The sequence below is a fragment of the Pseudophryne corroboree genome, unplaced genomic scaffold (genome assembly GCF_028390025.1).
Source record: "Pseudophryne corroboree isolate aPseCor3 unplaced genomic scaffold, aPseCor3.hap2 scaffold_373, whole genome shotgun sequence".
NCBI classification, from domain to species: domain Eukaryota; kingdom Metazoa; phylum Chordata; class Amphibia; order Anura; family Myobatrachidae; genus Pseudophryne; species Pseudophryne corroboree.
Window position 1 is genome coordinate 227760 of NW_026970023.1, and position 26491 is coordinate 254250.

At 45.5% G+C, this 26491-nt stretch overlaps 23 non-coding genes and 1 pseudogene across 23 annotated transcripts; 18 read left to right on the top strand and 6 right to left on the bottom strand.

The window, feature by feature from the left end:
* Positions 1 to 2820: 2820 nt before the first annotated feature.
* On the bottom strand, positions 2821 to 2936 carry LOC135021922 (U5 spliceosomal RNA). Its single transcript, XR_010219118.1, has one exon. It is a non-coding gene; the product is annotated as a U5 spliceosomal RNA (small nuclear RNA).
* Positions 2937 to 3211: 275 nt separating this feature from the next.
* On the bottom strand, positions 3212 to 3327 carry LOC135021899 (U5 spliceosomal RNA). Its single transcript, XR_010219094.1, has one exon. It is a non-coding gene; the product is annotated as a U5 spliceosomal RNA (small nuclear RNA).
* Positions 3328 to 3613: 286 nt separating this feature from the next.
* Positions 3614 to 3729, bottom strand: LOC135021893 (U5 spliceosomal RNA). The gene has a single exon (XR_010219088.1). It is a non-coding gene; the product is annotated as a U5 spliceosomal RNA (small nuclear RNA).
* Positions 3730 to 3873: 144 nt separating this feature from the next.
* Positions 3874 to 4037, top strand: LOC135021779 (U1 spliceosomal RNA). Its single transcript, XR_010218995.1, has one exon. It is a non-coding gene; the product is annotated as a U1 spliceosomal RNA (small nuclear RNA).
* A 4820-nt stretch (positions 4038 to 8857) lies between these two features.
* Positions 8858 to 8970, bottom strand: LOC135021925 (U5 spliceosomal RNA). The gene has a single exon (XR_010219120.1). It is a non-coding gene; the product is annotated as a U5 spliceosomal RNA (small nuclear RNA).
* A 286-nt stretch (positions 8971 to 9256) lies between these two features.
* LOC135021923 (U5 spliceosomal RNA) lies at positions 9257 to 9373 on the bottom strand. Its single transcript, XR_010219119.1, has one exon. It is a non-coding gene; the product is annotated as a U5 spliceosomal RNA (small nuclear RNA).
* Positions 9374 to 9643: 270 nt separating this feature from the next.
* On the bottom strand, positions 9644 to 9759 carry LOC135021911 (U5 spliceosomal RNA). Its single transcript, XR_010219106.1, has one exon. It is a non-coding gene; the product is annotated as a U5 spliceosomal RNA (small nuclear RNA).
* Positions 9760 to 9903: 144 nt separating this feature from the next.
* Positions 9904 to 10067, top strand: LOC135021689 (U1 spliceosomal RNA). The gene has a single exon (XR_010218907.1). It is a non-coding gene; the product is annotated as a U1 spliceosomal RNA (small nuclear RNA).
* Positions 10068 to 10219: 152 nt separating this feature from the next.
* On the top strand, positions 10220 to 10382 carry LOC135021851 (U1 spliceosomal RNA). Its single transcript, XR_010219059.1, has one exon. It is a non-coding gene; the product is annotated as a U1 spliceosomal RNA (small nuclear RNA).
* A 673-nt stretch (positions 10383 to 11055) lies between these two features.
* On the top strand, positions 11056 to 11219 carry LOC135021790 (U1 spliceosomal RNA). Its single transcript, XR_010219006.1, has one exon. It is a non-coding gene; the product is annotated as a U1 spliceosomal RNA (small nuclear RNA).
* Positions 11220 to 11371: 152 nt separating this feature from the next.
* LOC135021761 (U1 spliceosomal RNA) lies at positions 11372 to 11513 on the top strand (annotated as a pseudogene).
* A 692-nt stretch (positions 11514 to 12205) lies between these two features.
* Positions 12206 to 12369, top strand: LOC135021934 (U1 spliceosomal RNA). The gene has a single exon (XR_010219129.1). It is a non-coding gene; the product is annotated as a U1 spliceosomal RNA (small nuclear RNA).
* Positions 12370 to 12521: 152 nt separating this feature from the next.
* On the top strand, positions 12522 to 12684 carry LOC135021855 (U1 spliceosomal RNA). Its single transcript, XR_010219061.1, has one exon. It is a non-coding gene; the product is annotated as a U1 spliceosomal RNA (small nuclear RNA).
* A 674-nt stretch (positions 12685 to 13358) lies between these two features.
* LOC135021696 (U1 spliceosomal RNA) lies at positions 13359 to 13521 on the top strand. Its single transcript, XR_010218914.1, has one exon. It is a non-coding gene; the product is annotated as a U1 spliceosomal RNA (small nuclear RNA).
* Positions 13522 to 14493: 972 nt separating this feature from the next.
* On the top strand, positions 14494 to 14657 carry LOC135021706 (U1 spliceosomal RNA). The gene has a single exon (XR_010218924.1). It is a non-coding gene; the product is annotated as a U1 spliceosomal RNA (small nuclear RNA).
* Positions 14658 to 14809: 152 nt separating this feature from the next.
* LOC135021752 (U1 spliceosomal RNA) lies at positions 14810 to 14972 on the top strand. The gene has a single exon (XR_010218969.1). It is a non-coding gene; the product is annotated as a U1 spliceosomal RNA (small nuclear RNA).
* Positions 14973 to 15642: 670 nt separating this feature from the next.
* On the top strand, positions 15643 to 15807 carry LOC135021788 (U1 spliceosomal RNA). The gene has a single exon (XR_010219004.1). It is a non-coding gene; the product is annotated as a U1 spliceosomal RNA (small nuclear RNA).
* A 149-nt stretch (positions 15808 to 15956) lies between these two features.
* Positions 15957 to 16119, top strand: LOC135021781 (U1 spliceosomal RNA). Its single transcript, XR_010218997.1, has one exon. It is a non-coding gene; the product is annotated as a U1 spliceosomal RNA (small nuclear RNA).
* Positions 16120 to 16793: 674 nt separating this feature from the next.
* On the top strand, positions 16794 to 16957 carry LOC135021710 (U1 spliceosomal RNA). The gene has a single exon (XR_010218928.1). It is a non-coding gene; the product is annotated as a U1 spliceosomal RNA (small nuclear RNA).
* Positions 16958 to 17109: 152 nt separating this feature from the next.
* On the top strand, positions 17110 to 17272 carry LOC135021782 (U1 spliceosomal RNA). The gene has a single exon (XR_010218998.1). It is a non-coding gene; the product is annotated as a U1 spliceosomal RNA (small nuclear RNA).
* A 674-nt stretch (positions 17273 to 17946) lies between these two features.
* Positions 17947 to 18110, top strand: LOC135021711 (U1 spliceosomal RNA). Its single transcript, XR_010218929.1, has one exon. It is a non-coding gene; the product is annotated as a U1 spliceosomal RNA (small nuclear RNA).
* Positions 18111 to 18262: 152 nt separating this feature from the next.
* Positions 18263 to 18425, top strand: LOC135021764 (U1 spliceosomal RNA). Its single transcript, XR_010218981.1, has one exon. It is a non-coding gene; the product is annotated as a U1 spliceosomal RNA (small nuclear RNA).
* A 674-nt stretch (positions 18426 to 19099) lies between these two features.
* LOC135021737 (U1 spliceosomal RNA) lies at positions 19100 to 19263 on the top strand. Its single transcript, XR_010218954.1, has one exon. It is a non-coding gene; the product is annotated as a U1 spliceosomal RNA (small nuclear RNA).
* Positions 19264 to 19415: 152 nt separating this feature from the next.
* On the top strand, positions 19416 to 19578 carry LOC135021840 (U1 spliceosomal RNA). Its single transcript, XR_010219049.1, has one exon. It is a non-coding gene; the product is annotated as a U1 spliceosomal RNA (small nuclear RNA).
* Positions 19579 to 26491: the final 6913 nt, after the last annotated feature.

Sequence of the window (26491 nt, forward strand, 5' to 3'; positions counted from 1 at the left end):
GTATCAAACTTGTAAAACTTAGCAAAAGTGTTTACTAAATAGCTGCTCGGCAAAGTTGCAATGCCGAGACTCCCCGACCAGCTGCCCAGGATGAACCCACCTTTCTAGTAGAATGGGTCTTCACCTAATTCAGTAATGGCAATCCTGCCATGGAATGAGCATGCTGAATCTTACCACAGATCCAGCGCATAATGGTCTACATGGAAGCAGGACACCCAATCCTGTTGGGAGCATACAGGACAAACAGAGCCTCTGTTTTCCTAATCTGAACCGTTCTGGTGACATAAATTTTCAAAGTTCTGACCACAGCCAGAGACTTTGACTCAACGAAGGTGTCAGTGGCCAAAGGCACCATGTGGAAAGATGAACCACCTTCGGCAGAAATTGTTGACGTGTCCTCAATTCTGCTCTATCTTCATGAAAGATCAAATAAAGGCTCTTGTGATACTGCATGGTTTGTACTGTTTTCCATGTGCTCCCAGATCTTTCAAGCAAGTAGCATGGTCAAGAAAGTTCTGTTTGAAAAGAAACAACATTTACTGTCATTGTTATAGAATTTGGGAGAAAAAACAAGAAGAAATCTGCACTGTTGACGCACTGGACAGAATGAATGAATCATAACCTTTATTAAGTATGTATTAAAATTGGATAAATATTAATATTATTATCCCAAACTGCAGTGAAACATAAATGTTAAAATCACAGAACTAACATACATGTGCATAAGAAGAATAAAGAGATGTGAAAAAAAGGTTTAAAAAGCGTGTCCGTGTGTGATTATTTTTGAAGGCACAACCCTGGCGGGGTTGTTTATATAGATATATATGTTGCTAATAATCACTTTCTAGCGTAATGTTATTAAATAGCTGTTAGTATCTATGTCGTCAGGTACCACTGGGTCGTATCCTATATACTCCCTTCACTCAATAGGGGTTACCTCCCGGGAAGCCATCCCCATTGGCGAATTTGTGGGGGTGATTGAGTATAACCGGTAAGCTAACCTCCAATTTGTGGGGTGCTTAGGTAGATGGGGATCACTTATTTCTCTGTGTCCCCTAAGACTATATTCCTAAATTCAATACCACAGGGGGATAGCTTTCTATATCGGATAAGGAATCACTTGATAGGGAAATCTCTATGGATCATGGAAAGATCATATTTATTAATATCCAAACTAAAAAAATGATGAATAGCTTTAATTTAGCTGTTTAGATATAGTTAATTGGCGAGATATACCAACAGGTGCGGTTGCCTTAAGGAATATGGCAATTCCAATATAAATAGCAGCCCTCCTTCATATAATCAGCCAGATCTTATTAAATCTGGTCCAGATATAGCCGTTCAGATATACTTAATTGACAACATATATCAATCGGTGGGGTTGCCTTAAGGAATATAGCAATTCCAATTCTCATATAAATAGCAACCTTCCTTCATATATTCAGCCAGATCTTATTTAATCTGATCTAGGCGTAGGCAATAATGCTTTCCTTAGAGGTATAGCCACCTCAATTCTTATTAAGAAGCAAAGTGTCTGTCATAATGGTTTATCCAATTCATCTAAGAAATAATATATTCCATGTGTCAGAGATTCATTACTCTCTATTTACACTGTTAAAGAGTTAATTCTTATTATGTTACAGTGTAATGAAATTATCATATAGGGAGATGTGGCAATTCCATGTGCTATATATATAATAACCCTTAGTGGTCCAGATTCCACAATGAGGAATTTTCTTATAAACCGCTGAAACACACAGCTGTTTGACTGACTTCCAAATATATCTATCTCACTTTGTAACAGTCTTATGATAGAGAAACTGTTACATATTCGGTCACTTAGTTATCTAAAGGTAAACAGACTCAGTGTGAGGGTAATATAATATATCAAATGCGCTGTCAATAATCGTGGTAACTGGTGTAATAATGTGGTATATTGAGTATGCTAGTAAGGCATATAACTGCTCTCCAGCCTTTAAGTGTTACCAATCAATTTGTTACACTGTAAAGGATTTATGGTGTCCTGTTAGGACATGCAGCTGCTAGGCTGACTCAAAGATTTATCCATTTGTAACAATTATGTAACAGTTATATACATGTTACTGGTATTACATAGAAATAGTATGACACAGGCCAGCAGTCCCATGTGTCTAGATTCCACAATAGGAGATTTTCTTTGTCTTATAAACTGCTGGAACACACAGCTGCTAGACTGACTTCAAATATATATATTACTTTGTAACAGTCTTATAGTAAAGAGACTGTTACACACTGTCATTTAGTTATCTCAAGGTTAGCAGATTCTGTGTGAGGATAGTGTTCTGTTAGAACATGCAGCTGCTAGGCTGACTCATAGAAAATGTATCCATTTGTAACAAATGACACATACAGCATTAAATTAATATCTATAGCAGCCCATGTGACATCTCTACTCTTATCATAATTGTCTGGTTATTGCCAATCTGGACAGCAGGAGTGATATATATTCACTAGTCCCAATATCCCATCATATAAATATACCCACACTGATATACTTTCTTATCAAGAGTTATTAGTAGCTATCTGTATGCACTTTAGACATTGTAATTGCTAAGTGACATCATATCTAGTGTATTCCTTTCTTATAGCTCAGCTTCTATTCCCTATTAGTGGAGACTAACAGCTAACATCATAATCATATATTTTTGTTTTATAACATTTCACATGAGTCAAATACACGCGGACACGCCGTGCCCTACACATGTGTTTCACTGCATCTATGGCAACTTACATTAAAGCTAACAAGAAAGCACACTCGTTCTGTCTTTAAACTGATAAAAGAAACCCAATAATATGGGGCATGCAAAAATTGAGATAAAACTCAGTTTTGCTCCTCTCCACGGAAATCTTTAATAAAAGGCGAAATATTTGTTAGTTCTGAAGAGAAACCAGAGCATGACCAAGATTCCACCTGTCGCCTGAGTGCCATGCCAGCAGTTCTCATTGAGCTCAAAGTGAGCACCCAATTTGAAAGAAAGAAAGCAGATTTCTCACCAGGCTTCCCCTAGCTATAAACATGGTTTGTACTCTTTTCCATGTGTTCCCAGATCTTTCAAGCAATTAGTATAGTCAAGAAAGTTCTGTTTGAAAAGAAACAAACATTTACTGTCATTTCTATGCAAATGAGCTTACATTAAAGCACACTCGTTCTATCTTTAAACAGATAAAATAAAACCCCAATAAGATGGGGCATGCAAAATTTGAGATAAAACTCAGTTTTGCTCCTCTCCACGGAAATCTTTAGTAAAAGGCGAAAGATTTGTTCGTTCTGAAGAGAAACCAGAGCATGACCAAGATTCCACCTGTCGCCTGAGTGCCATGCCAGCAGTCCTCATTCAGCTCAAAGTGAGCACCCAATTTGAAAGAAAGAAAGCAGATTTCTCACCAGGCTTCCCCTTGCTATAAGCATGGTTTGTACTCTTTTCCATGTGCTCCCAGATCTTTCAAGCAAGTAGCATGGTCAAGAAAGTTCTGTTTGAAAAGAAACAGACATTTACTATCATTGTTATACAAATAAACTTACATTAAAGCCAACAAGAAAGCACACTCGTTCTGTCTTTAAACTGATAAAAGAAACCCCAATAATATGGGGCATGCAAAAATTGAGATAAAACTCAGTTTTGCTCCTCTCCACGGAAATCTTTAGTAAAAGGCGAAAGATTTGTTCGTTCTGAAGAGAAACCAGAGCATGACCAAGATTTTCATCTGAAAATATGTGTTCTCCCTGCAGTTGTTGTCCCCAGATGAGAGTTCCCTTGTGCTGCCTCAGTTGAATCTCCTTTACTTGACAGAGATGTGCCTGAGCAGCGGCCCTCCCCAGCCCTATCCCAAATCATACTTATTTTGCATAGGAGATACCATGGTCATGAAGATTGTTCTCCCAGGGTGAGGTTCATTCATTGCATTCTGGGTATGCTGACCCCTGTGATTTCCCCAAATGTGGGAAACTCGACTGCATTATTTGTGGTAGTGGGGGACTGTGTTTGTGCTTTCCTCTGGTCAGCTCTGGTAAAAGTCAGATTTCTTTGTCTCAGATCTTCCTCTAGCCTTGTTCTTCTTTCGAGAGTTCCCTTGTGCTGCCTCAGTTGGATCTCCTTCACTTGACAGGGGGTGCCCAAGCAGCAATCCTCCACAGCTCTAGCCCAACTCCTACTTACCTGCCAGGTGAGATACTATGATCTTCACTGTTAGGGCAATCAGGATGTGGAATTCCCTGCCAGGGAAGGTGGTAATGGCGGACTCTGTAATTGGATTTAAAAAAGGAATGGATACATTTCTGAATGAAAAAGCTATCTAAGGTTATAATACTTAAAATATCAACATGGTTAATCCGGGGGTAACATGAGTTATAGTAGCTAACTAGTCATAAAACATTATTCAGCAAGTATGTAGAATCATCACAACTTAAAACAGGTTGAACACGATGGGCAATTTGCCTCTATTCAACCTCAAAAACTATGTTACTATATGTTACTATATTACTATGTTACTGTAGTATACAGAAAACCAAAATGCAATGAACAGTGATAGTGAGCACTGATGAGGATACTAGAACTGACACTGAGCAGCAAGATGCAGCACTGGACTATTAGTAATGTACTGTAGTATGCTGAGCACCACAATGCAGCACAAGACAATGAGCAGTGATACTGAGCACTGATGAGGATACTACTGAGAACTGACACTGAGCAGGAGAGACACACTACTAGTATTACTGAGCAGCAATAAGTAACCACTGATACTGAGCACTGATATTGAGATTTCCACTGAGAGAACATAGCCACGTCCATTCCGCTCTCTCTTCAAAGCACGAGTAAAAATGGCGGCAACAAGCAGCTCTTTATATGGAATCCGAATCTCGCGAGAATCCGACAGCGGGATGATGACATTTTCCCTTGTTCAGGTTTTCCGAGTCAGGCGGGAACAACCGAGCCTGCCTCGGACCAGTGTAAACAACGTGGAGTTCGTGGGGAATTCGGTTCTCGGAGAACCGAACCCGCTCCTCTCTACCTTATACCCATCAATTTTTTTATTTTCAATCTAAGCCCCTGCAGTTTTCTGTAAGCATCTGCTTCGCTATGATGATCAACAAGTCACAAGGGCAAACACTCAGGGCTTGAGGCGTAGATCTTAGGACCAGCTGCTACAAGCATGGCAGAGGTGTCACTATCACTGGTGACACCCAGAGAGGTGGCGAGGGAGATTGTAATGCAGTGCGCGCAGATAAGCAGCGCAATGGTAAAAAGGAGGCATGGTTTCATAGGTAGGGGCGTGGCCTGGTGGCCTGAATCTACATTTTGTTGCTCCGGGTGTCCCGGGGGTTGGGGGCTGCACCCGGGGACTAGTGTGTGAGCAGTGCTGGCTCCTGCACAGTGAAAGGGCATGGCCACCCAGCATGACGCCTCCCTTCTTGACCATGCTGTAATTGCAGTCGCACTGCAGTTCAGCGTGATCATAAAAAATGGTGTAGCCTCCTGCTGGTGCAGACTGTATGTGCGCGCAGGAAGCCGCCACCATTTTTGTGATCACAGCGGCTGAATGTGATGTCATACAGCCGCTGTGACCACGCCCCCTGTGTCTCCTCCGTTGCAGACCCCATTTTGAAGCCTTGCCCCCGCACCGCTCCATCCCTGACTTGGAAATGGAGTGTTGCTGACCCACCTATCCCCCCCCCGCCCCGATTGACAGGCAGAGGCGATCGCATTCTCTGCGGGGTGCCGCAGAAAATGCAGGCACATGCGTATGCTCTTAGCAATTTTTGCAGTTGGATCGCTTATTGTGATTGCAATCCAACCTGAATCAGGCCCTATTACCTATCACAATGCGCTGCGGGCAGTACAAAATTGGGTTAATATAGGAGAAAAACCCCCAGACCTGTGCTCCTTAACTGTACCTGGTGGCTAGTGGAGCGGCTGCCCAGTAATCAGTGTCCACGCCAGTGCGCACACGGTCCACCCCCTACGGCCACGCTCCCCTTCATCAGTGGCCTCGTGATCCGGAAGGGTGGTGTGTGTGTGACTGACCTTAGGATGAAACCGGACCCTCCGCTGCAGTGACCCAGCAACCAGGGCACGGGAGTATACAGCGCCGCTGGGAGTGATGAAGCTGCAGTAAAGATGTCTATTAGACCTAGCCTGCTGCAGCCCTTGTAGATTCTCATAAAACAAGTTCTTCTTTTCTTGTCAAAATTTATAGCTAAGAATAGGCTGCCTGAGGCAGGCCCCTGTTAAGTGGCCTGCTACTGAAGGCACCAACTACAAACTGAGCTCCCTGTTCATGGAAGCGGGGTTATAGAGGAGAATGCACTGAGCATCTTGGGAACAGTCAAAAGCTTTGAGCCGGTTGGTGCCTCAGATCAAGATCCTACTCTACACCCCAATGTGAATCCTTGTGGAGTCCAGTGTACCCCACAGAAGAAATTAATGTGTCACACCCATTGGCAGCAACCTTAGAATAGCTGCTGACGGGCACAATTGAGAAAGGAAGGGGGGGGGGGGACATTTGAATCCAGCACATAAATGCAATTCAAATATGTAATTTGTACCTTCCTATTTTAAAATATAATGGATGAACCTCACCCTGTGATAACAATCTTCATGATCAAGAGATCTCATATGCAAAATAAGTATGAGTTGGGATAGGGCTGGGGAGGGTGGCTGCTCGGGCAGCCCCTCCCCCGTCAAGTTAAGGAGATTCAACTGAGGAAGCACAAGGGAACTCTCGTCTGGGGACAACAACTGCAGGGAGACCACATCTTTTCAGATGAACATGGGAGGGCGGAAGGCTGCCTAATACTGAAGCACCATCAAATATCAAACCATATGCAACATCTAGTACAAGCCTTCCTGGGGGAAGGTCTGCAGCAGACGGATTTGCATACAGTGATGTTATTCAAGCAGTGGGCCAAAGTTGGCTGGAACCCTCATCTGCATATGAAAAGAGAAAAGGGGCGTGCAGGGCATGGCGGCCTTTTGCAGTGCTTGGATGACCCCTAGTTCTCATTAAACACCCCCACCCTCCTTTGGTGTGGGGCTCATGTTGGCCATGCCCCATCCCCTGAAGCATTCAAGCTGATTTCTTGCAGCAGCTGGGCACTGTAACAGCTCCAGAGCTGTTCTGTAAGGCAAGTAAAAGGGTGTGGGCCCTGCAGCACCACCTGTAGTTTGCATTGTGCGTTGGAAGGCACAAAGTAAGCAGACGGGAGGAGAAGTCAGGATAGTGCGCAAGGGCATCCTTTTCTCTTAGTCCGTAGAGGATGCTGGGGTCACATTAAGAACCATGGGGTATAGACGGGATCCGCAAGAGACATGGGCACTTTAAGACTATCAAAGGGTGTGAACTGACTCCTCCCTCTATGCCCCTCCTCCAGACTCCAGTTATAGGAACTGTGCCCATGGAGACGGACATTTCGAGGAAAGGATTTATTGTTAAACTAAGGTGAGCATCTTACCAGCTCACACCTTAAGCATGCCGCAGAACGTGGCATTCAACAGAACACAAGCCAACGGCATGAACAATTGCAGCAAAAAGCTGACCAGAACCATAACACAACATGTGTATAACCACAAGTAATAACTGCAGACACAGTATGGACTGGGACGGGTGCCCAGCATCCTCTACAGACTAAGAGAAAAGGATTTACCGGTAGGTATTAAAATCCTATTTTCTCATACGACCTAGAGGATGCTGGGGTCACATTAAGAACCATGGGGTTATACCAAAGCTCTTGAACGGGTGGAAGAGTGCGTACGACTCTGCAGCACCGAATGACCCAACTTGAAGTTATCATCGGCCAAGGTATCAAACTTGTAAAACTTAGCAAAAGTGTTTACTAAATAGCTGCTCGGCAAAGTTGCAATGCCGAGACTCCCCGACCAGCTGCCCAGGATGAACCCACCTTTCTAGTAGAATGGGTCTTCACCTAATTCAGTAACGGCAATCCTGCCATGGAATGAGCATGCTGAATCTTACCACAGATCCAGCGCATAATGGTCTACATGGAAGCAGGACACCCAATCCTGTTGGGAGCATACAGGACAAACAGAGCCTCTGTTTTCCTAATCTGAACCGTTCTGGTGACATAAATTTTCAAAGTTCTGACCACAGCCAGAGACTTTGACTCAACGAAGGTGTCAGTGGCCAAAGGCACCATGTGGAAAGATGAACCACCTTCGGCAGAAATTGTTGACGTGTCCTCAATTCTGCTCTATCTTCATGAAAGATCAAATAAAGGCTCTTGTGATACTGCATGGTTTGTACTGTTTTCCATGTGCTCCCAGATCTTTCAAGCAAGTAGCATGGTCAAGAAAGTTCTGTTTGAAAAGAAACAAACATTTACTGTCATTGTTATGCAAATAAACTTACATTAAAGCTAACCAGAAAGCACACTCGTTCTGTCTTTAAACTGATAAAAGAAACCCCAATAATATGGGCATACCTCCCAACTTTGTCGGCTCGCAAAGAGGGACACACACGCGGCGAAGTCGCGCGCGCTCCCAAAAAGGGTGTGGCCTAAGTAAAAGGGGGCGTGGCTTCGCGGGAGGACCCGCGATCGCGAGTCACGCCCCCGTTTTCGGCACTGAGCGGGCATGCCCAGCGCTCTGTGAGCCGCTGGCATGCCACCTCTCCCTCTGACTTCAGTGAATAGACGCTGTGCGCATGCGCACAGCGTCTATTCACCGCTGCTCTGCTAAGCAGGGCAGCGACAGACAGAGCCTCCCAATTGTCCTCCCCACCGCGGGACACTGCGGCCCGCAGGTGGGACAGCGGGACAGTCCCCAAAAAACGGGACTGTCCCGCGAAAATCGGGACAGTTGGGAGGTATGATATGGGGCATGCAAAAATTGAGATAAAACTCAGTTTTGCTCCTCTCCACGGAAATCTTTAGTAAAAGGCGAAAGATTTGTTTGTTCTGAAGAGAAACCAGAGCATGACCAAGATTCCACCTGTCGCCTGAGTGCCATGCCAGCAGTCCTCATTCAGCTCAAAGTGAGCACCCAATTTGAAAGAAAGAAAGCAGATTTCTCACCAGGCTTCCCCTTGCTATAAACATGGTTTGTACTCTTTTCCATGTGCTCCCAGATCTTTCAAGCAATTAGTATGGTCAAGAAAGTTCTGCTTGAAAAGAAACAGACATTTATTGTCATTGTTATGCAAATAAACTTACATTAAAGCTAACAAGAAAGCACACTCGTTCTGTCTTTAAACTGATAAAAGAAACCCCAATAATATGGGGCATGCAAAAATTGAGATAAAATTCAGTTTTGCTCCTCTCCACGGATAATCTTTAATAAAAGGCGAAAGATTTGTTCGTTCTGAAGAGAAACCAGAGCATGACCAAGATTCCACCTGTCGCCTGAGTGCTGTGCCAGCAGTCCTCATTCAGATCAAAGTGAGTGCCCAATTTGAAAGAAAGCAGATTTCTCACCTGGCTTCTCCTTGCTATAAGCATGGTTTGTACTGTATTCCATGTGCTCCCAGATCTTTAAAGCAAGTAGCATGGTCAAGAAAGTTCTGTTTGAACATAAATAAACATTTACTGTCATTTCTATGCAAATGAGCTTACATTAAAGCACACTCATTCTATCTTTAAACCGGTAAAAGAAACCCCAAAAAGATGGGGCATGCAAAAATTGAGATAAAACTCGGTTTTGCGCCTCTCCACGGAAATCTTTAGTAAGAGGCGAAAGATTTGTTCGTTCTGAAGAGAAACCAGAGCATGACCAAGATTTTTATATGAAAATATGTGTTCTCCCTGCAGTTGTTGTCCCCAGATGAGAGTTCCCTTGTGCTGCCTCAGCTGAATCTCCTTTACTTGACAGAGATGTGCCTGAGCAGCGGCCCTCCCCAGCCCTATCCCAAATCATACTTATTTTGCATAGGCGATACCATGGTCATGAAGATTGTTCTCCCAGGGTGAGGTTCATTCATTGCATTCTGGGTATGCTGACCCCTGTGATTTCCCCAAATGTGGGAAACTCGACTGCATTATTTGTGGTAGTGGGGGACTGTGTTTGTGCTTTCCTCTGGTCAGCTCTGGTAAAAGTCAGATTTATTTGTCTCAGATCTTCCTCTAGCCTTGTTCTTCTTTCGAGAGTTCCCTTGTGCTGCCTCAGTTGGATCTCTTTCACTTGACAGGGGGGTGCCCGAGTAGCGACCCTCCCCAGCTCTAGCCCAACTCCTACTTACCTGCCAGGTGAGATACTATGATCATGAAGGTGCTTTTCCCAGGGCAAGGCTCACCCATTGCACTCTGGGTGTGGTGCCCCTGCGATTTCCCCAAATGTGGGAAGCTTGACTGCATAATTTGTGTTTCCCCTGGTCGGCTCTCGTATAATTCAGATCTCTTTGTCTCAGGTCTCTCTCCAGCCTAGTTTGCTGTCTGTTTCCACTTCTTTTTTCATGAGCCCCTCCCTTTTATACCCTTGTGCACTATCCTGACTTCTCCTCTTGTCTGCTTACTTTGTGCCTTCCAATGCACAATGCAAACTACTGGTAGTGCTGCAGGGCCCACACCCTTTTACTTGCCGTACAGAGCAGCTCTGGAGCTGTTACAGTGCCCAGCTGCTGCAAGAAATCAGCTTGAATGCTTCAGGGGCTGGGGCATAGCCAACATGAGCCCCACACCGAAGGAGGGTGGAGGTGTTTAATGCGAACTAGGGGTCATCCAAGCGCCGCAAAAGGCCGCTATGCCCTGCACGCCCCTTTTCTCTTTTCATATGAAGACGAGGGTTGAAGCCAACTTTGACCCACTGCTTGGATGACATCACCGTATGCAAATCCATCTGCTGCAGGCCTTCCCCAGGAATGCTTGCACTAGTTGTTGCATTTGGTTTGTTGTTTGGGGGTGCTTCATTATTAGGCAGCCTTCTGCCCTCCCATGTTCATCTGAAAATATGTGTTCTCCCTGCAGTTGTTGTCCCCAGATGAGAGTTCCCTTGTGCTGCCTCAGTTGAATCTCCTTTACTTGACAGAGATGTGCCTGAGCAGCGGCCCTCCCCAGCCCTATCCCAAATCATACTTATTTTGCATAGGAGATACCATGGTCATGAAGATTGTTCTCCCAGGGTGAGGTTCATTCATTGCATTCTGGGTATGCTGACCCCTGTGATTTCCCCAAATGTGGGAAACTCGACTGCATTATTTGTGGTAGTGGGGGACTGTGTTTGTGCTTTCCTCTGGTCAGCTCTGGTAAAAGTCAGATTTATTTGTCTCAGATCTTCCTCTAGCCTTGTTCTTCTTTCGAGAGTTCCCTTGTGCTGCCTCAGTTGAATCTCCTTCACTTGACAGGGGGGTACCCGAGCAGCGACCCTCCCCAGCTCTAGCCCAACTTCTACTTACCTGGCAGGTGAGATACTATGATCATGTAGGTGCTTCTCCCAGGGCAAGGCTCACCCATTGCACTCTGGGTGTGCTGCTCCTGCGATTTCCCCAAATGTGGGAAACTTGACTGCATAATTTGTGTTTCCCCTGGTCGGCTCTCATATAATTCAGATCTCTTTGTCTCAGGTCTCTCTCCAGCCTAGTTTGCTGTCTGTTTCAACTTCTCTTTTCTTGAGCCGCTCCCTTCTATGCCCTTGCGCACTATCCTGACTTCTCCCGTCTGCTTACTTTGTGCCTTCCAATGCACAATGCAAACTACAGGTAGTGCTGCAGGGCCCACACCCTTTTACTTGCCGTTCAGAGCAGCTCTGGAGCTGTTACAGTGCCCAGCTGCTGCAAGAAATCAGCTTGAATGCTTCAGGGGCTGGGGCATAGCCAACATGAGCCCCACACCGAAGGAGGGTGGAGGTGTTTAATGCGAACTAGGGGTCATCCAAGCGCCGCAAAAGGCCGCCATGCCCTGCACGCCCCTTTTCTCTTTTCATATGCAGACGAGGGTTGAAGCCAACTTTGACCCACTGCTTGGATGACATCACCATATGCAAATCCATCTGCTGCAGGCCTTCCCCCAGGAATGCTTGTACTAGTTGTTGCATTTGGTTTGTTGTTTGGGGGTGCTTCAGTATTAGGCTGCCTTCTGCCCTCCCATGTTTATCTGAAAATATGTGTTCTCCCTGCAGTTGTTGTCCCCAGATGAGAGTTCCCTTGTGCTGCCTCAGTTGAATCTCCTTTACTTGACAGAGATGTGCCTGAGCAGCGGCCCTCCCCAGCCCTATCCCAAATCATACTTATTTTGCATAGGCGATACCATGGTCATGAAGATTGTTCTCCCAGGGTGAGGTTCATTCATTGCATTCTGGGTATGCTGACCCCTGTGATTTCCCCAAATGTGGGAAACTCAACTGCATTATTTGTGGTAGTGGGGGACTGTGTTTGTGCTTTCCTCTGGACAGCTCTGGTAAAAGTCAGATTTATTTGTCTCAGATCTTCCTCTAGCCTTGTTCTTCTTTCGAGAGTTCCCTTGTGCTGCCTCAGTTGGATCTCTTTCACTTGACAGGGGGGTGCCCGAGCAGCGACCCTCCCCAGCTCTAGCCCAACTCCTACTTACTTGCCAGGTGAGATACTATGATCATGAAGGTGCTTCTCCCAGGGCAAGGCTCACCCATTGCACTCTGGGTGTGGTGCCCCTGCGATTTCCCCAAATGTGGGAAGCTTGACTGCATAATTTGTGTTTCCCCTGGTCGGCTCTCGTATAATTCAGATCTCTTTGTCTCAGGTCTCTCTCCAGCCTAGTTTGCTGTCTGTTTCCACTTCTTTTTTCATGAGCCCCTTCCTTTTATACCCTTGTGCACTATCCTGACTTCTCCTCCTGTCTGCTTACTTTGTGCCTTCCAATGCACAATGCAAACTACAGGTAGTGCTGTAGGGCCCACACCCTTTTACTTGCCGTACAGAGCAGCTCTGGAGCTGTTACAGTGCCCAGCTACTGCAAGAAATCAGCTTGAATGCTTCAGGGGCTGGGGCACAGCCAACATGAGCCCCACACCGAAGGAGGGTGGAGGTGTTTAATGTGAACTAGGGGTCATCCAAGCGCCGCAAAAGGCCGCCATGCCCTGCACGCCCCTTTTCTCTTTTCATATGCAGACGAGGGTTGAAGCCAACTTTGACCCACTGCTTGGATGACATCACCGTATGCAAATCCATCTGCTGCAGGCCTTCCCCCAGGAATGCTTGCACTAGTTGTTGCATTTGGTTTGTTGTTTGGGGGTGCTTCAGTATTAGTCAGCCTTCTGCCCTCCCATGTTCATCTGAAAATATGTGTTCTCCCTGCAGTTGTTGTCCCCAGATGAGAGTTCCCTTGTGCTGCCTCAGTTGAATCTCCTTTACTTGACAGAGATGTGCCTGAGCAGCGGCCCTCCCCAGCCCTATCCCAAATCATACTTATTTTGCATAGGAGATACCATGGTCATGAAGATTGTTCTCCCAGGGTGAGGTTCATTCATTGCATTCTGGGTATGCTGACCCCTGTGATTTCCAAAATGTGGGAAACTCGACTGCATTATTTGTGGTAGTGGGGGACTGTGTTTGTGCTTTCCTCTGGTCAGCTCTGGTAAAAGTCAGATTTATTTGTCTCAGATCTTCCTCTAGCCTTGTTCTTCTTTCGAGAGTTTCCTTGTGCTGCCTCAGTTGGATCTCTTTCACTTGACAGAGGGGTGCCCGAGCAGCGACCCTCCCCAGCTCTAGCCCAACTCCTACTTACCTGCCAGGTGAGATACTATGATCATGAAGGTGCTTCTCCCAGGGCAAGGCTCACCCATTGCACTCTGATTTCCCCAAATGTGGGAAGCTTGACTGCATAATTTGTGTTTCCCCTGGTCGGCTCTCGTATAATTCAGATCTCTTTGTCTCAGGTCTCTCTCCAGCCTAGTTTGCTGTCTGTTTCCACTTCTTTTTTCATGAGCCCCTCCCTTTTATACCCTTGTGCACTATCCTGACTTCTCCTCCTGTCTGCTTACTTTGTGCCTTCCAATGCACAATGCAAACTACAGGTAGTGCTGCAGGGCCCACACCCTTTTACTTGCCGTACAGAGCAGCTCTGGAGCTGTTACAGTGCCCAGCTGCTGCAAGAAATCAGCTTGAATGCTTCAGGGGCTGGGGCATAGCCAACATGAGCCCCACACCGAAGGAGGGTGGAGGTGTTTAATGCGAACTAGGGGTCATCCAAGCGCCGCAAAAGGCCGCCATGCCCTGCACGCCCCTTTTCTCTTTTCATATGCAGACGAGGGTTGAAGCCAACTTTGACCCACTGCTTGGATGACATCACCGTATGCAAATCCATCTGCTGCAGGCCTTCCCCCAGGAATGCTTGCACTAGTTGTTGCATTTGGTTTGTTGTTTGGGGGTGCTTCAGTATTAGGCAGCCTTCTGCCCTCCCATGTTCATCTGAAAATATGTGTTCTCCCTGCAGTTGTTGTCCCCAGATGAGAGTTCCCTTGTGCTGCCTCAGTTGAATCTCCTTTACTTGACAGAGATGTGCCTGAGCAGCGGCCCTCCCCAGCCCTATCCCAAATCATACTTATTTTGCATAGGAGATACCATGGTCATGAAGATTGTTCTCCCACGGTGAGGTTCATTCATTGCATTCTGGGTATGCTGACCCCTGTGATTTCCCCAAATGTGGGAAACTCGACTGCTTTATTTGTGGTAGTGGGGGACTGTGTTTGTGCTTTCCTCTGGTCAGCTCTGGTAAAAGTCAGATTTCTTTGTCTCAGATCTTCCTTTAGCCTTGTTCTTCTTTCGAGAGTTCCCTTGTGCTGCCTCAGTTGGATCTCCTTCACTTGACAGGGGGGTACCCGAGCAGCGACCCTCCCCAGCTCTAGCCCAACTTCTACTTACCTGGCAGGTGAGATACTATGATCATGTAGGTGCTTCTCCCAGGGCAAGGCTCACCCATTGCACTCTGGGTGTGCTGCTCCTGCGATTTCCCCAAATGTGGGAAACTTGACTGCATAATTTGTGTTTCCCCTGGTCGGCTCTCGTATAATTCAGATCTCTTTGTCTCAGGTCTCTCTCCAGCCTAGTTTGCTGTCTGTTTCAACTTCTCTTTTCTTGAGCCGCTCCCTTCTATGCCCTTGCGCACTATCCTGACTTCTCCCGTCTGCTTACTTTGTGCCTTCCAATGCACAATGCAAACTACAGGTAGTGCTGCAGGGCCCACACCCTTTTACTTGCCGTTCAGAGCAGCTCTGGAGCTGTTACAGTGCCCAGCTGCTGCAATAAATCAGCTTGAATGCTTCAGGGGATGGGGCATAGCCAACATGAGCCCCACACCAAAGGAGGGTGGGGTGTTTAATGCGAACTAGGGGTCATCCAAGCACCGCAAAAGGCCGCCATGCCCTGCACGCCCCTTTTCTCTTTTCATATGCAGATGAGGGTTGAAGCCAACTTTGACCCACTGCTTGGATGACATCACCGTATGCAAATCCGTCTTCTGCAGAACTTCCCCCAGGAATGCTTGCACTAGTTGTTGCATTTGGTTTGTTGTTTGGGGGTGCTTCAGTATTAGGCAGCCTTCTGCCCTCCCATGTTCATCTGAAAATATGTGTTCTCCCTGCAGTTGTTGTCCCCAGATGAGAGTTCCCTTGTGCTGCCTCAGTTGAATCTCCTTTACTTGACAGAGATGTGCATGAGCAGCGGCCCTCCCCAGCCCTATCCCAAATCATACTTATTTTGCATAGGAGATACCATGGTCATGAAGATTACTCTCCCAGGGTGAGGTTCATTCATTGCATTCTGGGTATGCTGACCCCTGTGATTTCCCCAAATGTGGGAAACGCGACTGCTTTATTTGTTGGTAGTGGGGGACTGTGTTTGTGTTTTCCTCTGCTCTCTGGTAAAAGTCAGATTTCTTTGTTTCAGATCTTCCTCTAGCCTTGTTCTTCTTTCGAGAGTTTCCTTGTGCTGCCTCAGTTGGATCTCCTTCACTTGACAGGGGGGTGCCCGAGCAGCGACCCTCCCCAGCTCTAGCCCAACTCCTACTTACCTGCCAGGTGAGATACTATGATCATGAAGGTGCTTCTCCCAGGGCAAGGCTCACCCATTGCACTCTGGGTGTGCTGCCCCTGCGATTTCCCCAAATGTGGGAAACTTGACTGCATAATTTGTGTTTCCCCTGGTCAGGTCTCGTATAATTCAGATCTCTTTGTCTCAGGTCTCTCTCCAGCCTAGTTTGCTGTCTGTTTCCACTTCTCTTTTCTTGAGCCGCTCCCTTCTATGCCCTTGCGCACTATCCTGACTTCTCCTCCTTTCTGCTTACTTTGTGCCTTCCAACGCACAATGCGAACTACAGGTAGTGCTGCAGGGCCCACACCCTTTTACTTGACTTACAGAGCAGCTCTGGAGCTGTTACAGTGCCCAGCTGCTGCAAGAAATCAGCTTGAATGCTTCAGGGGCTGGGGCATAGCCAACATGAGCCCTACACCGAAGGAGGGTGGAGGTGTTTAATGCAAACTAGGGGTCAGCCAAGTGCCGCAAAAGGCCACCATGCCCTGCACGCCCCTTTTCTCTTTTCATATGCAGACGAGGTTTGAAGCCAACTTTGACCCACTGCTTGGATGACATCACCATATGCAAATCTATCTGCTGCAGGCCTTCCCCCAGGAATGCTTGCACTAGTTGTTGCATTTGGTTTGTTGTTTGGGGGTGCTTCAGTATTAGGCAGCCTTCTGCCCTCCCATGTTCATCTGAAAATATGTGTTCTCCCTGCAGTTGTTGTCCCCAGATGAGAGTTCCCTTGTGCTGCCTCAGTTGAATCTCCTTTACTTGACAGAGATGTGCCTGAGCAGCGGCCCTCCCCAGCCATATCCCAAATCATACTTATTTTGCATAGGAGATACCATTGTTATGAAGATTGTTCTCCCAGGGTGCGGTTCATTCATTGCACTCTGGGTATGCTGACCCCTGTGATTTCCCCAAATGTGGGAAACTCGACTGCATTATTTGTGGTAGTGGTGGACTGTGTTTGTGCTTTCCTCTGGTCAGCTCTGGTAAAAGTCAGATTTCTTTGTCTCAGATCTTCCTCTAGCCTTGTTCTTCTTTCGAGAGTTCCTTTGTGCTGCCTCAGTTGGATCTCCTTCACTTGACAGGGGGGTGCCCGAGCAGCGACCCTCCCCAGCTCTAGCCCAACTCCTACTTACCTGCCAGGTGAGATACTATGATCATGAAGGTGCTTCTCCCAGGGCAAGGCTCACCCATTGCACTCTGGGTGTGCTGCCCCTGCGATTTCCCCAAATGTGGGAAACTTGACTGCATAATTTGTGTTTCCCCTGGTCAGGTCTCGTATAATTCAGATCTCTTTGTCTCAGGTCTCTCTCCAGCCTAGTTTGCTGTCTGTTTCCACTTCTCTTTTCTTCAGCAGCTCCCTTCTATGCCCTTGCGCACTATCCTGACTTCTCCTCCTTTCTGCTTACTTTGTGCCTTCCAACGCACAATGCGAACTACAGGTAGTGCTGCAGGGCCCACAACCTTTTACTTGCCTTACAGAGCAGCTCTGGAGCTGTTACAGTGCCCAGCTGCTGCAAGAAATCAGCTTGAATGCTTCAGGGGCTGGGGCATAGCCAACATGAGCCCCACACCGAAGGAGGGTGGAGGTGTTTAATGCAAACTAGGGGTCAGCCAAGTGCCGCAAAAGGCCACCATGCCCTGCACGCCCCTTTTCTCTTTTCATATGCAGACGAGGGTTGAAGCCAACTTTGACCCACTGCTTGGATGACATCACCATATGCAAATCTATCTGCTGCAGGCCTTCCCCCAGGAATGCTTGCACTAGTTGTTGCATTTGGTTTGTTGTTTGGGGGTGCTTCAGTATTAGGCAGCCTTCTGCCCTCCCATGTTCATCTGAAAATATGTGTTCTCCCTGCAGTTGTTGTCCCCAGATGAGAGTTCCCTTGTGCTGCCTCAGTTGAATCTCCTTTACTTGACAGAGATGTGCCTGAGCAGCGGCCCTCCCCAGCCATATCCCAAATCATACTTATTTTGCATAGGAGATACCATTGTTATGAAGATTGTTCTCCCAGGGTGCGGTTCATTCATTGCACTCTGGGTATGCTGACCCCTGTGATTTCCCCAAATGTGGGAAACTCGACTGCATTATTTGTGGTAGTGGTGGACTGTGTTTGTGCTTTCCTCTGGTCAGCTCTGGTAAAAGTCAGATTTCTTTGTCTCAGATCTTCCTCTAGCCTTGTTCTTCTTTCGAGAGTTCCTTTGTGCTGCCTCAGTTGGATCTCCTTCACTTGACAGGGGGGTGTCCGAGCAGCGACCCTCCCCAGCTCTAGCCCAACTCCTACTTACCTGCCAGGTGAGATACTATGATCATGAAGGTGCTTCTCCCAGGGCAAGGCTCACCCATTGCACTCTGGGTGTGCTGCCCCTGCAATTTCCCCAAATGTGGGAAACTTGACTGCATAATTTGTGTTTCCCCTGGTCGGCTCTCGTATAATTCAGATCTCTTTGTCTCAGGTCTCTCTCCAGCCTAGTTTGCTGTCTGTTTCCACTTCTCTTTTCTTGAGCCCCTCCCTTCTATACCCTTGTGCACTATCCTGACTTCTCCTCCCGTCTGCTTACTTTGTGCCTTCCAATGCACAATGCAAACTACAGGTAGTGCTGCAGGGCCCACACCCTTTTACTTGCCTTACAGAGCAGCTCTGGAGCTGTTACAGTGCCCAGCTGCTGCAAGAAATCAGCTTGAATGCTTCATGGGATGGGGCATGGCCAACATGAGCCCCACACCAAAGGAGGGTGGGGGTGTTTAATGCGATCTAGGGGTCATCCAAGCGCCGCAAAAGGCCGCCATGCCCTGCACGCCCCTTTTCTCTTTTCATATGCAGATGAGGGTTGAAGCCAACTTTGACCCACTGCTTGGATAACATCACCATATGCAAATCCATCTGCTGCAGGCCTTCCCCCAGGAATGCTTGCACTAGTTGTTGCATTTGGTTTGTTGTTTGGGGGTGCTTCAGTATTAGGCAGCCTTCTGCCCTCCCATGTTCATCTGAAAATATGTGTTCTCCCTGCAGTTGTTGTCCCCAGATGAGAGTTCCCTTGTGCTGCCTCAGTTGAATTAACTTTACTTGACAGAGATGTGCCTGAGCAGCGGCCCTCCCCAGCCCTATCCCAAATCATACTTATTTTGCATAGGAGACACCATGGTCATGAAGATTGTTCACCCAGGGTGAGGTTCATTCATTGCATTCTGGGTATGCTGACCCCTGTGATTTCCCCAAATGTGGGAAACTCGCCTGCATTATTTGTGGTAGTGGGGGACTGTGTTTGTGTTTTCCGCTGGTCAGCTCTGGTAAAAGTCAGATTTCTTTGTCTCAGATCTTCCTCTAGCCTTGTTCTTCTTTCGAGAGTTCCATTGTGCTGCCTCAGTTGGATCTCCTTCACTTGACAGGGGGGTGCCCGAGCAGCGACCCTCCCCAGCTCTAGCCCAACTCCTACTTACCTGCCAGGTGAGATACTATGATCTTGAAGGTGCTTCTCCCAGGGCAAGGCTCACCCATTGCACTCTGGCTGTGCTGCCCCTGCGATTTCCCCAAATGTGGGAAACTTGACTGCATAATTTGTGTTTCCCCTGGTCGGCTCTCGTATAATTCAGATCTCTTTGTCTCAGGTCTCTCTCCAGCCTAGTTTGCTGTCTGTTTCCACTTCTCTTTTCTTGAGCCGCTCCCTTCTATGCCCTTGAGCACTATCCTGACTTCTCCCGTCTGATTACTTTGTGCCTTCCAACGCACAATGCGAACTACAGGTAGTGCTGCAGGGCCCACACCCTTTTATTTGCCTTACAGAGCAGCTCTGGAGCTGTTACAGTGCCCAGCTGCTGCAAGAAATCAGCTTGAATGCTTCAGGGGCTGGGGCATAGTCAACATGAGCCCCACACCGAAGGAGGGTGGAGGTGTTTAATGCGAACTAGGGGTCATCCAAGCGCCGCAAAAGGCCGCCATGCCCTGCATAACCCTTTTCTCTTTTCATATGCAGATGAGGGTTCCAGCCAACTTTGGCCCACTGCTTGGATGACATCACCGTATGCAAATTCGTCTCCTGCAGACCTTCCCCCAGGAATGCTTGTACTAGTTATTGCATATGGTTTGATATTTGATGGTGCTTCAGTATTAGGCAGCCTTCCGCCCTCCCATGTTCATCTGAAAAGATGTGGTCTCCCTGCAGTTGTTGTCCCCAGACGAGAGTTCCCTTGTGCTTCCTCAGTTGAATCTCCTTAACTTGACGGGGGAGGGGCTGCCCGAGCAGCCACCCTCCCCAGCCCTATCCCAACTCATACTTATTTTGCATATGAGATCTCTATATCATGAAGATTGTTCTCACAGGGTGAGGTTCATCCATTATATTTTAAAATAGGAAGGTTCAAATTACATATTTGAATTGCATCTATGTGCTGGATTCAAATGTCCCCCCCCCCCTTCCTTTCTCAATTGTGCCCGTCAGCAGCTATTCTAAGGTTGCTGCCAATGGGTGTGACACATTAATTTCTTCTGTGGGGTACACTGGACTCCACAAGGATTCACATTGGGGTGTAGAGTAGGATCTTGATCTGAGGCACCAACCGGCTCAAAGCTTTTGACTGTTCCCAAGATGCTCAGCGCATTCTCCTCTATAACCCCGCTTCCATGAACAGGGAGCTCAGTTTGTAGTTGTTGCCTTCAGTAGCAGGCCACTTAACAGGGGCCTGCCTCAAGCAGCCTATTCTTAGCTATTAATTTTGACAAGAAAAGAAGAACTTTTTTTATGAGAATCTACAAGGGCTGCAGCAGGCTAGGTCTAATAGACATCTTTACTGCAGCTTCATCACTCCCAGCGGCACTGTATACTCCCGTGCCCTGGTTGCTGGGTCACTGCAGCGGAGGCTCCGGTTTCTTCCTAAGGTCAGTCACACACAATGTAACACCCCGGTATAACAAGTGTGTAAACTATGTGGAACAGGTCAGGGATACCTTGATGGACTATTCCTCCTTCAGCAGCAGCTCTTCTCTATTCCTGGCAGAGAGGCAAGGTTTCCCCAGACACAAAGAAAGGCAGGCAGGGCTTTGTATGAAAGAATAAATGGTTTACCACATAACTCAGAAAAGGAACTGATTACAGTAGGGAAGGGAAAGATTTGATTCAAGCAACTTAAACACAGACACCATATACACTTTAAGTCATTACACAAATGGTAATATAACTAAATCTGAGATTAATACTATGTTGCTTAGTAATAGAAATCAACTTATGCAGACAATATTTAAGTCCCAGATAACATTGGTGTCACTGCAGGGAGTCTCTATGTGCACGTTGGGGCCCGGTTATGTTGTTACATAGTTATATGCAGCTATTGTCTCCTTTAGCTGTGAACAAAATATTGTAGCTCTGTGTAGTAAAGATGATTGTTTAAAACAAACTGGAGCTGCTTCCCATGTAAATCGCTGCATAGGTATAGTAAATATAGGATAATGTCCTTTGCAGTGGAGTAGGTTTCAGTATAAATATGGATTTATCTCACCCAGTCAATAGATGTTTCTGAGGCAGTTTCCCCTCAGATGTAGGCCAGTCAGCATTGGTATAAAGGCTTTATACTCTCCTGTCTCTGACACTTGCTGTGCACTCTCTTGGCTGAGAGTGTCATGGCGTTCTTACTTGTTAATTGCTGCACTTCCACTGCTGTATTTTGCACTACTGCTTACTCTCTCATGCAATTTTCAGCTTATTTGTCTCCCCTCTCTCAGCTGCTCATCTCTGCGTAATGGCGTCGCCAGCTCTTTCCTCACCATGGCTCCAACTGACTTCTCAAACTGCTGTTCAATTTTCTTTTAAATAAACTTTATTTAAAATGGCACAGGCAACTACACTGTTGTCAAAAATGTCCTTGTTGTTATGGGATATCACACGTGCCCCCCCCCCAAAACATGCGTGTCTTCACGCATTTTGGTTTTATCCCTATATAAACTTCTCACTATATCCAGTCACATTCATTAGTGAACACAGATTATGTCTGAAACATTAACATTTATCAACATTTTTAACATCAGTATCTGATAGGTATAATTCCTTTTGTGCTATAGTACATTAACACATGCTCCTGGAGCAATCGGTTGAAATCTGGACAGTATATGGTCTTGAAAAGTTTGTCTAGGAAACCTCAACCCCCCTGCCATGGATGAGTATTGAACTCTTTCTAAACTGTCTTTGGGACATGCTGTACAAAACTGCAGCTGACTATGGTGGTTTTCTGTTTTGCAAGCCCTAGTCTTCTTGCCTCCTTGTCGGTGACAAACCACCTTAGTCTGCTGTAAATACATTTTATGAGCCTCTTCCATTCCATCTTGGGATTCAGTATCACAGCTGGTTTGGGACAATGGATTCTGGAGAGAAAGAGGCAGCAAGGTTCTTCTTACAGAACAGGTTGGACAGTTTCGGCACCATCTCTTGATGTCTTCCCTCATTTCAACCCAAAAGAACTTTTTCCAGATGCTTGTTTCCATCCTTTTGCACCCAGGGTGACCTGACTTGTCGTGATATTCTTCAAGCACATAACAAGCACTTTGTCTTGGAATTACAAGTTGACTGATCCTATAATGAGTATTAGGATCCACACTACATCGAACCAACTGTCCTTTCTCTTCAAACAGCCTTTCTCGCTGTCTCAACAACTTCAGGAGTTCTGGCGAGGATTCTTGCCTTTGTCGCTTGGTCAGGTATTTCCCAATCTTCAGTAAGGCTTTGAGGTGTCTTATCATCTGACTTTTATCTTGCAGGTGGTCAAAACTGGTTCCTTGAATAGGTTGCTCACAGTTTCTAGAACTGGATGCTATATTATTCATGCCTAACATTGAAGCATTCTTTCGGATAATCTGGACACTGGAGATGGGCATTTCTATCATTATTTGGCTAGCCTTATTTTTTTCATGTTCCTCTCTTACAGATAATTCTGTTATCATTCTTCCCTTTTGTTTGGCTATCCCAGGTTGAAGGCCTTGTTTCTCCTGGAGCTTGTCAGTTTGAAACTCTCCTTGGAGTGCTGCTACGAGCTCCTCACAGCAGTTCCGCAACACATTCATGCCCACTATCACTGGAGGCAATCCATCATCTTGGGCAGTGGTGATGATGAAGCCTTGCTGTGGTAGCACTGTTCGTCCGATTTGAATTTCAGCTTCCGAGTATCCTTTGCAAGGGATGCAGTGCCCATTGCTTGCAATCGGGTTTATCAATGTGGAAGTTGACGGAAACATCTGTTCCTCAGTCCAATGCTGCTCAAACTGTGTTGCTTGTATTGTGGTCACTTGTGATCCAGTGTCTAAGAGAGCGGGCATTGAGACTCCATTGATGCAAACTTGAACCACCGGGCTTTGGCTAACATAACGGGTTAACCACATGAATTTGGAGTTTAAATGATCTGGCTGCTCAAATTCTCTCTTAATTTGTCCGCTTCCTTCACAGCTTTGAAAAATGGGTCGCCTTTGGGAGGCAAAGTGGTTGGAAAAAAGTGTCTCCCTGTTTCTATGTAGGTCCCATTGGGAACTGTTCAGTGGTCTCCTCTCCTGGCACCATTCCATTTCTTCATGGAGCAGTGCCTGCTGTCTCTTCAGAATCTGCAGGTCTCTGCGCATCTCTGTCACACCACGTGTCAGTTCAGCCAGCAGACTTCGTAACTCACTAGAAGAGTCAAATATGCATGTCTTTGAACATGGCACTGTCACTCCTTTTACTGTAGGTGGGTAAGTAGCTCCTTTAAAACTTGACTCCTGGGCATCAGAATTCTCTTGATACCGTGGCATCTCTGGAATAGACTCTTGTGGAACAGCCCCTGAAGTAAGACTGGAGCCTAGAACTTTAATCGCAGCCTCTTTAAAATCCAGGAATGTGCTTCCAGGCTTCTGCAATCTCAATAGTCGCAGCTGAGTTTTACAAATTCGCCCCTTGCACCTTCAGTGAACTGGTCCAATAACATTTTCTCTTTGTCATGCACTTGCTCAGGGTCTGCTTGCTGAACATCTCTGAGTGCTTCCTGCAAGCTGAGGGCATAGCCCCGTAGTGACTCTCCTGGTTGTTGCTTTCGAGCAAAGAAGTGCATTTTAAGTTCTGACACTGTCCTTGTGTCAAATGTGGTAGCAAGCCTGTTGAGGATCTGGTCCACAGTCTTCTTCTCTTCAGTAGGCCAGGAAGTAACCTCTCTAAGTGCAAGCCCTTTCAACTGTTCCATCAAGATCTCCACCTTTTGCTGCTCTTTCAGCGGGTACAGACGAAACAAAGACTGCAGTAGTATCCTCATCAGTTTATTTTTGTCAATTACCATTTTAATAATCGGGTAAAGAAAATTAAGTGGATTTTTGAAAGAAAACAATACTGTCAATATACTATTAAAACAAATTAAAATGGTAAAAGTTATTGTACTTTAAGTAAAAATAAAAGAGCAAAAATATCAATCCCAGTTTTGGATTACTTTAATTAACAAAAAAAATGCATATAGCAGAGGATAGTTTCAATCTGCCTACCTCTGGGCTATGGACCCAGCATGCTTCCATTACAGTACTCTGCTGCACATGTAATTGCAAGAGATCCTGAAGCACTCACTCATCATGGGAAAGTACCAATGTGTTTCTTCATTGGTTGATGGAAGAAACATCTTACAAAAACTCTCCAGATTATTGACTATTTAAAGTTTTTCTTGGAAACGTTCTAGATGAATGCTTATCAGCCTTTGTCAGTATGTACTTTTGCAAAGTGTCGCTGTGGCGCAATCAGTTAGTGTGTACGGCTATTAACCAAAAGGTTGGTGGTTCAATCCCACCCAGGGACGTAATTGACCTTGTTATCAGATTTTGGTGATCTTTAAGTAGACAAGTCAAAATTTCAAAAACCCCTGTTATGGTGTTGGGTACCTGGCCTTCTCTGATGTAATCAGAGTTAGATTTGATTCAGTGATTTTATAAAAACAGCTAGGAAGCACAATTTAGCAGTGGTTTGCAGAGAAAAAGAAATATGCTGGCAAAAAAATCCAATTGAGTGATTAAACAGCTCTTCATTTTCTGGCTTTACTTTTATGCTAACAAATTTGTACTCTGAAAAGTGTCCACAAAGCCAAATATCTGATTAACATCTTTGTAGGAATGGTTTTTCACCTATTACTAAATTAAACTTGCTTCATTGGAAAGGCAGCAAGATGCATCCTCATTTCAATATCTACTGAAATAATACAGGTTGACACCAGGAAACATTAACGCCACTGCATCCTTGCTGCTTTCTCATGTGGAAGTCTGTTTAATGTGAAAACAAGGTGATATCTAATTAGCACACAGGTAAGGAATTAAGAAAATCTTTATTTAAGGGTGAAGATGTTTCTCACAAAATCGTTGCCCCAATGCATCATTGAAATTCAAGCTGGAAAGATGATTTTAATACATCACTTGTACATTTTGTATTGCTCTTCTGGTGACAATGTAGTTTGTTTTTGTCAATTACCATTTTAATAATCGGGTAAAGAAAATTAAGTGGATTTTTGAAAGAAAACAATACTGTCAATATACTATTAAAACAAATTAAAATGGTAAAAGTTATTGTACTTTAAGTAAAAATAAAAGCTAAAATATCAATCCCAGTTTTGGATTACTTTAATGAACAAAAAAAATGCATATAGCAAAGGATAGTTTCAATCTGCCTACCTCTGGGTTATGGACCCAGCATGCTTCCATTACAGTACTCTGCTGCACATGTAAGTGCAAGAGATCCTGAAGCACTCACTCATCATGCGAAAGTACCAATGTGTTTCTTCATTGGTTGCTGGAAGAAACATCTTACAAAAACTCTCCAGATTATTGACTTTTTAAAGTTTTTCTAGGAAACGTTCTAGATGAATGCTTATTAGTCTTTGTCAGTATTTACTTTTTGCAAAGTGTCTCTGTGGCGCAATCGGTTAGTGTGTTCAGCTATTAATCAAAAGGTTGGTGGTTCAATCCCACCCAGGGACGTGATTGACCTTGTGATCAGATTTTGGTGATATTTAAGTAGACAAGTCAAAATTTCAAACCCCCTCTTATGGTGTAGGGTACCTGGCCTTCTCTGATGTAATCAGAGTTAGATTTAATTAAGTGATTTTATAAAAAAAACAGCTAGGAAGCACAATTTAGCAGTGGGTTGCAGAGAAAAAGAAAAATGCTGGCAGAAAAATCCAATTGAGTGATTAAACAGCTCTTCATTTTCTGGCTTTATTTTTATGATAACAAATTTGTTCTCTGAAAAGTGTCCACAAAGCCAAGTATCTGATTAACATCTTTGTAGGGATGGTTTTTCACCTATTACTAAATTAAACTTGCTTCATTGGAAAGGCAGCAAGATGTATCCTCATTTCAATATCTACGGAAATAATACAGGTTGACACCATGAAACATTAACGCCACTGCATCATTGCTGTTTTCTCATGTGGAAGTCTGTTTAATGTGAAAACAAGGTGATCTCTAATTAGCACACAGGTAAGGAATTAAGAAAATCTTTATTTAAGGGTGAAGATGTTTCTCACAAAATC